Genomic DNA, 13,024 nt, shown 5'->3' with positions numbered 1-13,024 from the left:
AATGTCTCAACAGAAATCGAGACTCATCAGACCAGGCAACATTTTTCCAGTCTTCAACAGTCCAATTTTGGTGAGCTCGTGCAAATTGTAGCCTCTTTTTCCTATTTGTAGTGGAGATGAGTGGTACCAGGTGGGGTCTTCTGCTGTTGTAGCCCATCCGCCTCAAGGTTGTGCTTGTTGTGGCTTCACAAATGCTTTGCTGCATACCTCGGTTGTAACGAGTGGTTATTTCAGTCAACGTTGCTCTTCTATCAGCTTGAATCAGTCGGCCCATTCTCCTCTGACCTCTAGCATCCACAAGGCATTTTCGCCCACAGGACTACCGCATACTGGATGTTTTTCCCTTTTCACACCATTCTTTGTAAACCCTAGAAATGGTTGTGGGTGAAATTCCCAGTAACTGAGCAGATTGTGAAATACTCAGATGGGCCCGTCTGGCACCAACAACCAGGCCACGCTCAAAATTGCTTAAATCACCTTTCTTTCCCATTCTGACATTCAGTTTGGAGTTCAGGAGATTGTCGTGACCAGGACCACCCCCCTAAATGTATTGAAGCAACTGCCATGTGATTGATTGACTAGATAATTGCATTAATGAGAAATAGAACAGGTGTTCCTAATAATTCTTTAGGTGAGTGTATGTCTTCAACTCCTCCTGCATAAAAACACACTACTCCTGTACATTTTTTGTTATGTTGTTGGTGATTAATATTTTTTTTTTTAACTAGCCATGTAAAATATTGCTGTTTTCATGCTAGCCATTGGAACAGTAAGATATCATTTACTTCAATTTGCTTGTTAGCTTTGTAATGTAGACTGGAAAAGTTTCATGGATCTCTTCCAGTGTGGAGTCTTTTGAGGGTTGTTTCTTATATTTGGGCAGCTCAAGACCTCTACAAACCTGACATGGTACCTGAAAAACATCATACTAACATCAAGGCCCTAAAATGCATAAGTGCCCCTTTATTTCTGATGGCTGGGTTTGAGTCAGTTAGCACACTAAAGACACGCATGGGATATTTCTATAAACTGAAGAATCAGGATAGTAAAGATTGAGGGTTTTGTGCTTTTAAGGCTTGCGGTATTATAGTAAAAATTTTAATTTAAAATTTGCATAAAATGATATATATATTTTTTTATTTCAGCTCCATTTTGCTTTCACTCCATTTTGCTTTCAAAAGGGTTAACAAAGTTTCTAAATCCAGTTTTAAATAATTTGAGGGGTACAGTTTCTAAAATTTGGTCATTTGTGGGTGGTGTCTATGAAGTAGAAGTCACTTCAGAACTGAATCTTTGGCAGGCTCTACATCCCAGACTAACAATGTAATGTAGTGTCTCCCTTGATGGTATGCTAAGTCTCATATTGCAGTCACTCTTTATACTGCTTTACTGATAAAGAATACTATGATGTATCCTGGTGACCTGATATATGTTTCTCTGGATCCCATCTGGACACTTTCCCATCAGTACCCTATTTCTATCCTTCCAAAGTAGGTCAGTTTTGTTTTTTTTGTTGTTTTTTTTTGTTTTGCTGATATATACAGTTCTTTGTAGGGTACAGATCTATTACTGTAATGAATATCTCCTTATTGATCACATTCTGATGGTATTCTGTCAATTGTACATTTTTGCAAACTCTGCAATGCATACATGTAATATTAATCCTTGTTTTACTATTATATGAAAACTCAATAAAAATGTATCTAAAAAAGAAAATGTCTGCTTTATGTTAGCATAATTGTGAATGTCAGTTATTAACTATTTTGTGACATCACTATCTGCCTCAAAGCAGAAAAATTAAAATGTACAAAATTGATATTTTTTTCCAAATTATTTGTAAACTTGAATAAATAAAGGCACAACATATCAACCCAAGTTTACTATTAACACAATGTTTCACAAAAAAAACTATCTCATAATTGCTTTGATAAGTTAATAACTAAATTTAACATCCAGTGCCAAGCAGCTGCTGCCGCCAATACTATCAAAATCGTGGTATGCATAAAATGAGGCATAAATGCTTTTGACAAGAACAGAGCATAGTCTTGCTTCTATACAAATCACTAGTCCGACCACACAGAATGAATTGCACAATTTTGGACACCTGTTAATAAGAAGGATTCAGCTGGAGCCTGTGCAGAGTAGGGTGACCATGGTTATTAAAGGGAGTTTGTCACGTCATTTTCACCAATATAATGAAGAGCATTGCCCCACGGATGATTGCAAACGCATTCCTTACATACCTGTGTGTATTGTGTGTCTTTATTCCATGTCCAGGAATAGCACTTTTATTCTGCTACTCAGAAACGGCTTCCAAGTGCCCAGCTGGACAGGTTTGCTGTTCCAATTGCCCAAAGCAAATTAAAGCCTACCCAGTCGGGCACTTGGGAGCCGTTTTTCAGCAAAATAAAAGTGCTTTTCCTCGACATGGAATAAAGACACAAAGTACACACAGGTATGCTTGGAATGCGTTTGCAATTTTCTGTGGGGCAATGCTGTTAGTTAAAGGGGTTGTCCGGGTTCAGAGCGGAGCAAAGGCTTTTTCTGGAGATCCGGTGACGTATCGGGGCTTTCCATGGGGCTGCCAGGAAGCCCGGTGACGTCTCCGGCACTAATGGACAGGATTTTGCGCTAAAGCCCGCCCATCAGAGCCGGTGACGTCACCGAAAACACTGCCGGGTGGAAGCCTCTGCCCGGCAGCGTGTTATTGTAAATAAAAGATCGCTTGCCCTGCGCGATTTAGCACAGGGCAAGGGAGCGCATCGGAGCATGAGATGCTTCGATACTAGCCTCAGGGGGGCAGATTGAACTTTATAATCAGGATCTGCTGCCAGCAAACAACTTGCCATTATGGGGACGGCATTAGTGATCGCTCCTCTCCATACTGAAGAGGAGATCGCTGTATATAATAGCAGCGGTCTCCTCCACAAATGAGCGGGCGATTGCCGGGAAGGACTGCTTCCCTCACGATAATTGCCTGAAAATGATATGACAGACTCCATTTAAGGGAATAGGATAACAGTACCAAGACAGATTATTAAACTGTGGGGTAGTCATTTTGGAAAAAACAACAACTTTGCGGGGATAAAATTACAATATATGAATTAACTATTCTATGAGCTTGACATTGCAGGAGAGCATTCTTTACTGGGTGGATGGAGATTCTTTACTGTAAGATCAGTGACACTACAAGATGTTGTAACGATTGGTTCATTGAACAAGTTCAACAGGGGCCTAGAAGTCACTAATTCTAGATTTCTGACCATGGGATGTTTATCCGTGGATTTATTGTGATTGCTATATTTGAACTGAAATGTTCTTCTAATATGGGGTAATTGGCGACCACCCTGTAGGGTTTTGCCTTCCTCTATTTCAACACAGCAGTTAGTATGTTAGTCTTGATAGACCTTTTTCTTTTTCAGCCACATCAACTACAGTTGAAACCAGAAGTTTACATACACTATATAAAAAGACACATATGCATGTTTTTCTCTATATCTGACATGAAATCAGAATAAACCTTTCCTGTTTTTGGTCAATTAGGATTACCATAATTAGTATTATTTGCCAAATGCCAGAATAATGCAAGAGAGAATGTTTTAAGGCATTTTTATAACTTTCTGCAAAGTCAAAAGTTTACATACATTTCATTAAAGGGTAACTGTCATGTTTTCATCAAAAAATCTATTTTAGCATATGTTACTGCTGCAGCAGCATTATGCATAAAGCAATTTTTTGTTTCTTCACATATCACTGTTTTCCTTGAGTTTTTCCCTTAGTGACGGCTGTTTAAACATTTACAATATGAGTACCTTCTCAAGATGGCTCCTCTTTCAGTTCTCTGAGGCCAAAACTGCTTTCCCTCACTTTCCATACACATTTTCTGTAGCCAGCAGCTCCCTGGCAGCCAATCAGATTGGATTACTGAGAGACACGCCTCCTCACTCTGAAGCCTAATGCAAGCACGCAGTGTGAAGGACCACTCCTCCGTCTTCCTGTCTTCTTAGCCAGAGCCAGACAAGCCATAGCAACTCAAACATTTTGGATATCCTTCCACAAGCTTCTCATTTCTTTGGACAAAACTGGTGTAACTGAGCCAGGTTTGTTGGTCGCCTTGCTCGCACCTGCCTTTTCAGCTTTGCCCATAACTTTTCAATAGGATTGAGATCAGGGCTTTGTGACGGCCACTCTAAAACATTGACTTTGTTATCCTTAAGCCATTTTGTAACCAGTATGCTGTTACACAGTTAAAATTTACATTAATGTAGATGGGAATTTATATAGTTTATTCTTTTGTACTATTTTCTATGGATATTTCAATGGTTAGTTATATGCTGCCATCTAGTGGCCTTTTTTTGGTAATGCACTAGTTTTTTCCATGTTCCCTCCCTGAGATCTATGACACTTTTCTTTTGTGTGATGCGCCACACTTCTTCTTCAGTAGAGCACTTCCTATGTCATGGATGCAGCTAACATGCCTCATGTAACAGAGACATGTATTCTGCATGGTACGCTAAAGAAAGTATCATCTTTTGACTGCAAAATACTGAGATCCATTCATTCTGCTGTATCCTGTTGTCTGATGTACAGAATAAAGCAACTTTGTGGATGAACACGGTATTGGTGAGTTCAGCTATCTGATGAGGATTGTTCGCAGTGATTATATCTGCTTATACAGGCCAGGCATAGAGGTCTTACAAGGGATAGATTGCTATCACAACAATTGGAGTCAAAATAGTCAAAAGATGCACAGAATTCCTACAGCTGTGTATATGTGTGTGCCTAATCTGCATTTAAGCTCAGTGCCATCCGCCTTCTTGTGAAAGCACATGGTCGCACAAACTTGAATGTTGAAAACTGTTGTTTCTCTACATTGAACTGTGTTACCTCACCTGTCTAAGCTGCTGTTCGTCTTCTTAAAGAGACAGTACCATTTTCCGCAAAACCGTAAAAAACTTCTAGACAAGGTTATGAACACTCTTTTATGGCCGAACCAAAGCAGATACATCATGCCTCTGAAATGGCAGAAGTACAGGGAGCAGATTCTGCAGATATTACCAGGGCTGTGGAGTCGGTAGATAAATGGTCCGACTCCTCAGTTTTTGGTAACTCCGACTCCTCTGTATTTAATATGCAAATGTATTTTATAGTATAAAATACATTTGCATATTAAATACAGAGGAGTCGGAGTTACCAAAAACTGAGGAGTCGGACCATTTATCTACCGACTCCACAGCCCTGGATATTACCGAACAGAGTGTAAGACCCAAGCGTACAATAAAACCGACACAGAAACTCAGAGAAAACTATGAAGCCACTACAGTAGACATTAGTTCTCTAGTAATCTGTCAGACCTCTGGGACAGAACCTCACACTGCATGTCAGTTTTGTCAAACTTTAATGATCAACCAGCTGAATTAAGAGACTCTATAAATCGCCTATTTGCTGCATATGAACGCTACCAGCGGCTTATATAGAGGATTCTTCAGCAGAACTGACCAGGACTGATGCACTGAACCAACAAAGGGATCTCGCAGTGCAAAATGCTAAGCTTAAGGCAGAACTCCGCATTACTCAACTGCAGGAGACCAGATCTCACAGATCCACCTCAACCAAGCACACTGCACTTTCTTGTAGAAACTCTTGCTCCAGAAGTTCAACATTAAGCAACAAGCTAATAGAGGCCCGTGCTGATACAGAATCAAAAAAAGCGCAAAGCTCTTTTACCAGAAAGGAAGCAGAGGTAGAAGCACACAAGGCAGGTCGCTATGCTAAGATGGTAGCTCATCAAGCCGAAAGGGAAGCTCAAAGCAAAGCTCTCCAAGCACAAATGGCTGCTCAACAAGCAGAGGCAGATTCGCAAATAAATATTCTGCAAATGGAAGAGGAGGAAGCAGCTTCCCTAGCACGGCTGAAAGTCCTTGAACAAGCAGTGGGACAAAATACTAATTCAGACTGCCTTATCCCAGCAGAATTGGAAGATCCAGTTGAACACACCAGTGAATAGGTACTAAAGCATAACATTTGCAAAGATACAGAGTCATCTCCTTTACCTCCTACTAGCAACACTGTTCTGACTCTCAACACAAAGACCTCTCAGCTCCATATGCCTAAGCCTCTTCAAGTCTACAACACAAGTACAGCTACGCAGCAAACCACATCAACTCCTGCCAACAACAAGGTGACTACCAGTGACAAGCAGCAGCTCAAGCCACAGCCAACACAAGCCCTAGAGACTACACCACAGTTAAACACTCAAGCAACATAATTTTACCCTGGTAAACCTCAACCTATATCACCAGAGAACTTTCACACCCAAGGGGTTCCACAAGTTACTTTGGGACCAAAGAGTGAGAGATCAGACTTGAATGACTTTTTCAGATATATAGTACTCTCAACTCATTAACACCAGCCTCTCAAGGTTTAATGACTCTCCAGAGAGCTACAGGGTCTGGAGATCAACCTGTCATGGTTTGGTGTCTGTGGACCGTGACACTTTATCCACGCATGATGGTTGCCGGTGGCAACGTGTTGTTTGTTATGCATGCGTGTGCACTTCCCCTTTAAGGCTGTTTCCCTTCCCATTTCTGATGTGTATGGAGTTAAGGTGTGTGCAAGGTGGAGCTGGGTGTGGCCTTTTGGCTTTTATTGTTCTGAGTTGTGAGCCTGGGGTCAGATTGTCTTCAGTGTCTTGAGGAGCTGGTGCTTTTCCATCTGCCCAGTCCTTGAGGGCCACCTTATGGGACATCGATGTAATTTGCGATGTCATCCCTTTGTCTCCTCCTTGTCCTTTCCCTACCTTATCTGTTGTTATGTTTGGTGTGGGTTTGATTTGGAGATTTGTTGTTATGTCTAGTTTGTAGTTACATGTCTGGTCTGTTGTTTGTTGTTGTCCAGCATGTATGCTAGACATTCCCTTGTTTGTCTGTACCTCCAGAAGCGGGTCCCTGGGGTTCCCCGGAGTGGGAACTACACCTCAGTTAAGCAGCGCTGTCTGGGTCCCCCATGCATCTTGCAGCATGGTGGTCCAGGCAGTTACTACTGCTCCTGTGTTTGGGGTTGGTACTCAGTCCTTATTTGTGTGTTTGGGCTTCAGTGCTTTTCATAGGATCCAGTGGTTGTAGTGCGGACAACTCATTGTTGTGAGCAGGTAAGTTACCTGTCAAGATTGTCCTCTGCTTGCTGTCTGCTCCTCTCCTTGCTGTTAGGCCTGCTGGAGACTCCGGTTCATCTGTGTTGTGGATGAACTGGTCGTCTCCTTTTCCTGACCTTTATCCCACGGATCATGAGGCCAGTTAGGGTCCGAGGTTCCGGTGCATGAGCCCTTCTACCATCTGGGTCTGCTCATGCGGTTAGGAGGTCAGGGCGAGGATTAAGGGCGCTTTTGGAGGTCACCTGCTCCCTGATCCTAGCATCCATTCCCAACATTGTACGATGGAGAGTTTCCCCCACTCCCCACCATGACACAACCTTCAAGGCTGCTATTGCTGATCTCAACCTTACTGCTAAGGAGGAACTTGATTTGCTCATAAGTGGGCTGGGACCAGAATCTGCAGATCGTGTTAAAATACTGAGAACAGTACATGTTGACCACCCAGATGCAGGTCTTGTTGCGGCATGGGCAAGACTTGAGCAAGCCTATGGTAGCTCTGAAGTCATAGAAAGTGCTCTGTTCAAGTGACTGCAAAATTTCCCAAAAATAAGGAACAAAGACTATCGCGAGCTCCAAGATCTAAGTGACCACCTCATGGAGCTAGAGTTAGCAAAGACAGACCCACGTCTACCTGGACTAACCTTCCTCGACACCGCTCATGGTGTCAACTCAGTGGTGTCTAAACTGCCACACTGCCTGCAAGAGAAATGGGCACAACAGGGCTCAAGGTACAAAAGAGACTATAATGTATCCTTTCCTCCATTCTCATACTTTTGCAAGTTCATTAGTGATCAAGCCTGGACGAGAAACGATCCCAGCTTCAGCTTCAGTAAACCCAACTTGCCTGCTTCATCCTCATCATCATCAAGGTATGATAGCACAGCAGCTAAACATAGAGATTTTAATAAAGCAATATCTGTTAAAAGGACAGACATTTCACCCTTCACAACCTCACCTACTGATCAGGGCGTTGTGGATGACAGAGATAAAGACCCTAATCCTCAGTGTCCTATTCACAAGAAGCTTCACCCTCTTACAAAATGTCGTGGGCTTAGGGCAAAGACTTTACAAGAGCGCAGGGAGATTCTCCAGAAACTTGGAATATGCTACAAGTGCTGTGCTTCATATAGCCATTTTGCTAAAGACTGTAAAGTTGTCATCTAGTGCACAGAATGCAGTAGCGACAGATATATTACTGCTATGCATCCTACTCCACTTCCAGACAACCCACAGCAGCTACCTACCTCAACCCCTGTCTCAAATCATGGCGGGGTGCAATAAAGTCATGCTCCAGCCAAAGATAATGTTTTTTCTTCAATAGTAGAGAATTGCGGCACACAGCTTCTTAGATTTGCAATTAATCAAGTTTTAATGGTATAATTTTACATCATCATGATCCAGTTACAATCCCCATATCACAATGGTAGTCACAATCGGTGAGTACAATGACCGTACGTTTCGGCCACAATGGTCAAAATCTGGGAGCAATTGTGGTGGAGAACGCTGGATCACAGGTGGCTGGCTGCAAATCTAAGAAGCTGTGTGCCGCAATTCTCTACTATTGTGTTACGACTACAAAGTCCTTGCGGGCACCAGCCGAAATGGAGTGTGGTACTTCATCTAGTGAATGTTTTTTCTTCATTCACAGAAATCTGTGGAGAAGGCTTGGATGACACATGCTGTGCCAAGCTGCTAGGATGTATGCCATAATAGATGAACAGAGAAACAGGTCCCTGGTTAAGCCTAAATTCTTTGAGATCTTTGGCATAGAGGGTCACACCACACCGTATACTCTCAGAACCTGTTTTGATCTGCAGAAGGGTCGATGGGTACATGGTCTCTCATATCAACGAGGGCGTAACCCTACCAACATTAGTTGAGTATGACCATATGAAAGGGAAGAGATTCCCACTCCAGAAGTTGCATATCACCAGCCTCACTTAAGGCACCTTGTTCATGAGATTCCTGCAATGGACATGAGTGCTGAAATCTTGGTCCTGCTAGGAAGGGATGTTCTCAGAATACATAAAGTACGCGACCAGTGTGATGGACTTGACGATGCCCGTTATGCACAAAGACTTGACCTAGGCTGGGTAATAGTGGGCAATGTATGCTTGGCCAGGATGCGTACGTCATCTGAGATCCACTCTTTCAAAACTTGGGAAATGGACGTGCATCCCACTTCAAACAGTGGCCTCACCATTATGAAGTAAAGGAGAAGCGTCTTGACATCATCCAAGTACCTGATATTACTCCTGTCCTTTTGTGATGGCAACCTAGGTACCACAGTGTTTTGTACTACAAGTGATGACAACAAAATAGCCTTGTCAGTTGAAGACAGAGAGTTCATCAAAATAATGGACAATGAATTCTTCCAAGATGAGTCAAACAGCTGGGTTGCTCCATTACCTCTTCATGCTGGAAAGGCCAAACTCCCAACCAATCGTGAACAGGCTCTATCCATATTCAACCCACTTCAACGAACACTAAAGAACAGGCTTGAAATGAAGGACCATTTCATCGCTTTTATGAAAAGGATCTTTGACAATGATCACGCCGAACCAGCGCCACCACTTCAAAGACTTGATGAGTGCTGGTATTTGCTTTTCTTCGGAGTGTATCATCCACGTAAGCCAAAACAAATCAGGGTAGTATCTGACTCCAGTGTCAAGCATCAAGGCGTATCCCTAAACGATGTTCTTCTCACCGGCCCGAATCTAACCAACAACCTTGTAGGTGTACTTATGAGGTTTAGAAGAGAACCAGTTGCCATAACTGCTGATATTGAGCAAATGTTTCAATGCTTCATTGTATGCGAAGACCATAGGAACTTCCAAAAATTTCTGTGGCACCGTAACAACAACATGGACAATGAGATTATTGAATACCACATGAAGGTATATGTTTTCGGAAATAGTCGCTCACCTGCTGTTGCAATATATGGTTTACGAAGGACTGCCCTTGATGGAGAAAAGGAGTATGGCACGGATACTCGACACTTCGTTGAGAGAGACTTTTATGTTGACGATGGACTTAAGTCTTTACCTACAGACGAAGAAGCCATAGACCTGCTCCAAATGACACAAGGTATGCTTTCTGAGGCTAACCTCAGACTACACAAGATTGCCTCAAATAGTGTTGCCGTTATGAAAGCCTTTCAAACTGGCGATTATACCACAGGGTTTAAAGACTTAAATCTGGGAATGGACATGCCACCTGTACAGAGAAGTCTGGGCCTACGGTGGGACTTATTAAAAGACACCTTCGGCTTTTAAGTCAGCTCTGCAGACAAGCTATTTACCAAGCGTGGTATTCTGTCAGTGGTGAACAGCCTATACTACCCAAGGGGATTTGTGGCTCCCATCACCATGCAAGGTAAAGCATTACTTAGACAGCTCTCAGAGTCTATTAAAGATTGGGACGCTGCACTGCCATCAGACAAGCTTTCAAAGTGGGTGTCCTGGAAACAATCTCTACATGCCTTAGATGAAATCCGTATACCACGCTGCTACACTTCAGCTTCCTTTGCTACAAGTCAGAGAATTATAGGCATCACACGTAAAATACTGGACTCTATGCTTATGGACTTTAACTCCACAAGACTCACCCACGAGATTCTAACCACCTTCCTGGCAGAAGCATCTGCCATTATCAATTCCAGACCACTTTTTCCAGTGTCTACAGATCCAGAGATCCCAACTATACTTACCCCAGCTACCCTGCTTACCCAGAAGCTTGGTTCCGTTCCTGTTCCACCTGGAAACTTTAAAGCAGGAAATCTGTGCTATGACCAGTGGAAGCGAGTACAACACCTCGCCAACTGCTTCTGGAATCGTTGGAAGATGGAGTATCTTTCTACTCTGCAAGGATGCAGGAAATGGCAACGCCTGAACGCTAACATACAAGTTGGAGATCTCGTTCTGCTCAAGGACCAGCAAGTCGAAAGAATCAAATGGCTTATGGGACTTATTGTAAAGAGCGTTCCTAGTGATGACGGTAAGGTACGCAAGGTGAAGGTGAAAATTGCAAGACAAAGTACTTTAAAGACTTTCATCAGACGTATCACAGAACTTATTCTGCTCTTTCCCTTTGAGAATAAACTTGCTTGCGTAAGCTGCTGGATTCTACCTGTGACTTCAAGAAGGAAATGTCTTGAACTTTATTTGATACAACTTGAAGCTTACATTATAGTTGTTGCATTATTGCATGATCTCTTTTATGTCTTTCAGGTCTTCAGACATCAAAGCAAATTGTATTGCACTGTTGTTTATTTGCATTTGTATAACTACCGTTATGGTATAAATAGTGACATTTACAATGCCAGACGGGGAGTATGCTATTACACAGTTAATATCTACATTAATGTAGAGCGGAATTTATATAGTTTATTCTTTTGTACCATTTTCCATGGATATTTCAGTGGTTAGTTATATGCTGCCATCTAGTGGCCTTTTTTTTGGTAATGCACTTGTTTTTTCCATGTTCCCTCCCTGAGATCTATGACACATTTCCTTTGTGTGATGCTCCACCCTTCTTCTTGAGTACAGCGCTTCCTGTGTCATGGATGCAGCTAACAAGCCTCGTGTAACAGGGACACATGTATTCTGCATGGTACGCTAAAGAAAGTATAATTTTTTGACCGCACAATACTGAGATCCATTCATTCTGCTGTATCCTGTTTTCTGATGTACAGAAAAAAGCAACTTTGATGAACCAGTATTGGTGAGTTCGGCTATCTGATGAGGATTGTTCGCAGTGATTATATCTGCTTATACAGGCCAGGCATAGAGGTCTTACAAGGGATAGATTGCTATCACAACAATCGGAGTCAGAATAACCAGTTTGGCAGTTTGCTTTGGGTCATTGTCCATTTGGAAGACCCATTTCCGCCCAAGCTTTAACATCCCGGCTGATGTCTTGAGATGTTACTTCAGTATTTCCACATAATCTTCTTTCCTCATGATGCCATCAATTTTGTAAAGTGCACCAGACCCTCCTGCAGCAAAACAAGCCCACAACATGATGTTGCCACCCCCGTGTTTCACAGTTGGGAATGGTGTTCTTAGGCTTCCAAGCGTCTCTTTTTTTCCTCCAAACGTAACGATGGTCATTATGGCCAAAAATTTCAATTTTAGTTTTGTCAGACCACAGGACATGTCTCCAAAAATGTAAGTCTTTGTTCCTGTGTGCATTTTCAAACATTAATCTGGCTTTTTTATGTTTCTTTTGGAGTAATGGCTTCTTCCTGGCAGAGTGGCCTTTCAGCCTATGTTGATACAGTACTCGTTTCACTGTGGATATTGACACAATCTTACCAGCTTCCGCCATCATTTTCACAAGGTCTTTTGCTTTTGTTCTTGGGTTGATATGCACATGTTGGACCAAAGCACGTTCATCTCTAGGACACAGAACTTGTCTCCTTCCTGAGCGGTATGATGGCTGGACATTTCCATCTTGTTTGTACTTGCGTTTAATTGTTTGTACCTTCAGGTATCTTGAAATTGCACCCAACGTTGAGCCAGACTTGTGCAAGTCCACAATTATCTTCTTGATATCTTGGCTGTTTTCTTTAGACTTTCCCATGATGCTACACAAAGAAGCAGTGTGTTTCAGGTCTGCATTTAAATACATCCAGAGGTGTGTCTCTAATTAACTCAGATGTTGCCAACAAACCTAACAGAAGCTTCTAAATACATGACAACATCATATGGGAAGTCCAGAATTGTTTAAAGGCATAGTAATCTTAGTGTATGTAAACTTTTGACATTGCAGAAAGTATTAAAAATGCCTTAAAACATTCTTTCTCTCATTGTTATGGCACTTGCCAAATAATAATAATTATGGTAATCCTAATTGACCAAAAACAGGAAA

The 13,024-nt window shown here is 42.2% G+C and overlaps 1 protein-coding gene across 1 annotated transcript in view; it reads left to right on the top strand.

Annotated features, from left to right (window-relative positions):
* Positions 1–13,024, top strand: part of SGSM1 (small G protein signaling modulator 1) — a 273,270-nt gene that overhangs the window by 136,044 nt on the left and 124,202 nt on the right. The gene's annotated exons all lie outside the window — the stretch shown is intronic.

This window comes from Bufo bufo, chromosome 2 (assembly GCF_905171765.1).
Source record: "Bufo bufo chromosome 2, aBufBuf1.1, whole genome shotgun sequence".
NCBI classification, from domain to species: Eukaryota; Metazoa; Chordata; class Amphibia; order Anura; family Bufonidae; genus Bufo; species Bufo bufo.
The sequence above is the reverse complement of the archived record's forward strand: the minus strand, read 5'-3'. Positions and strand labels throughout refer to the sequence as shown.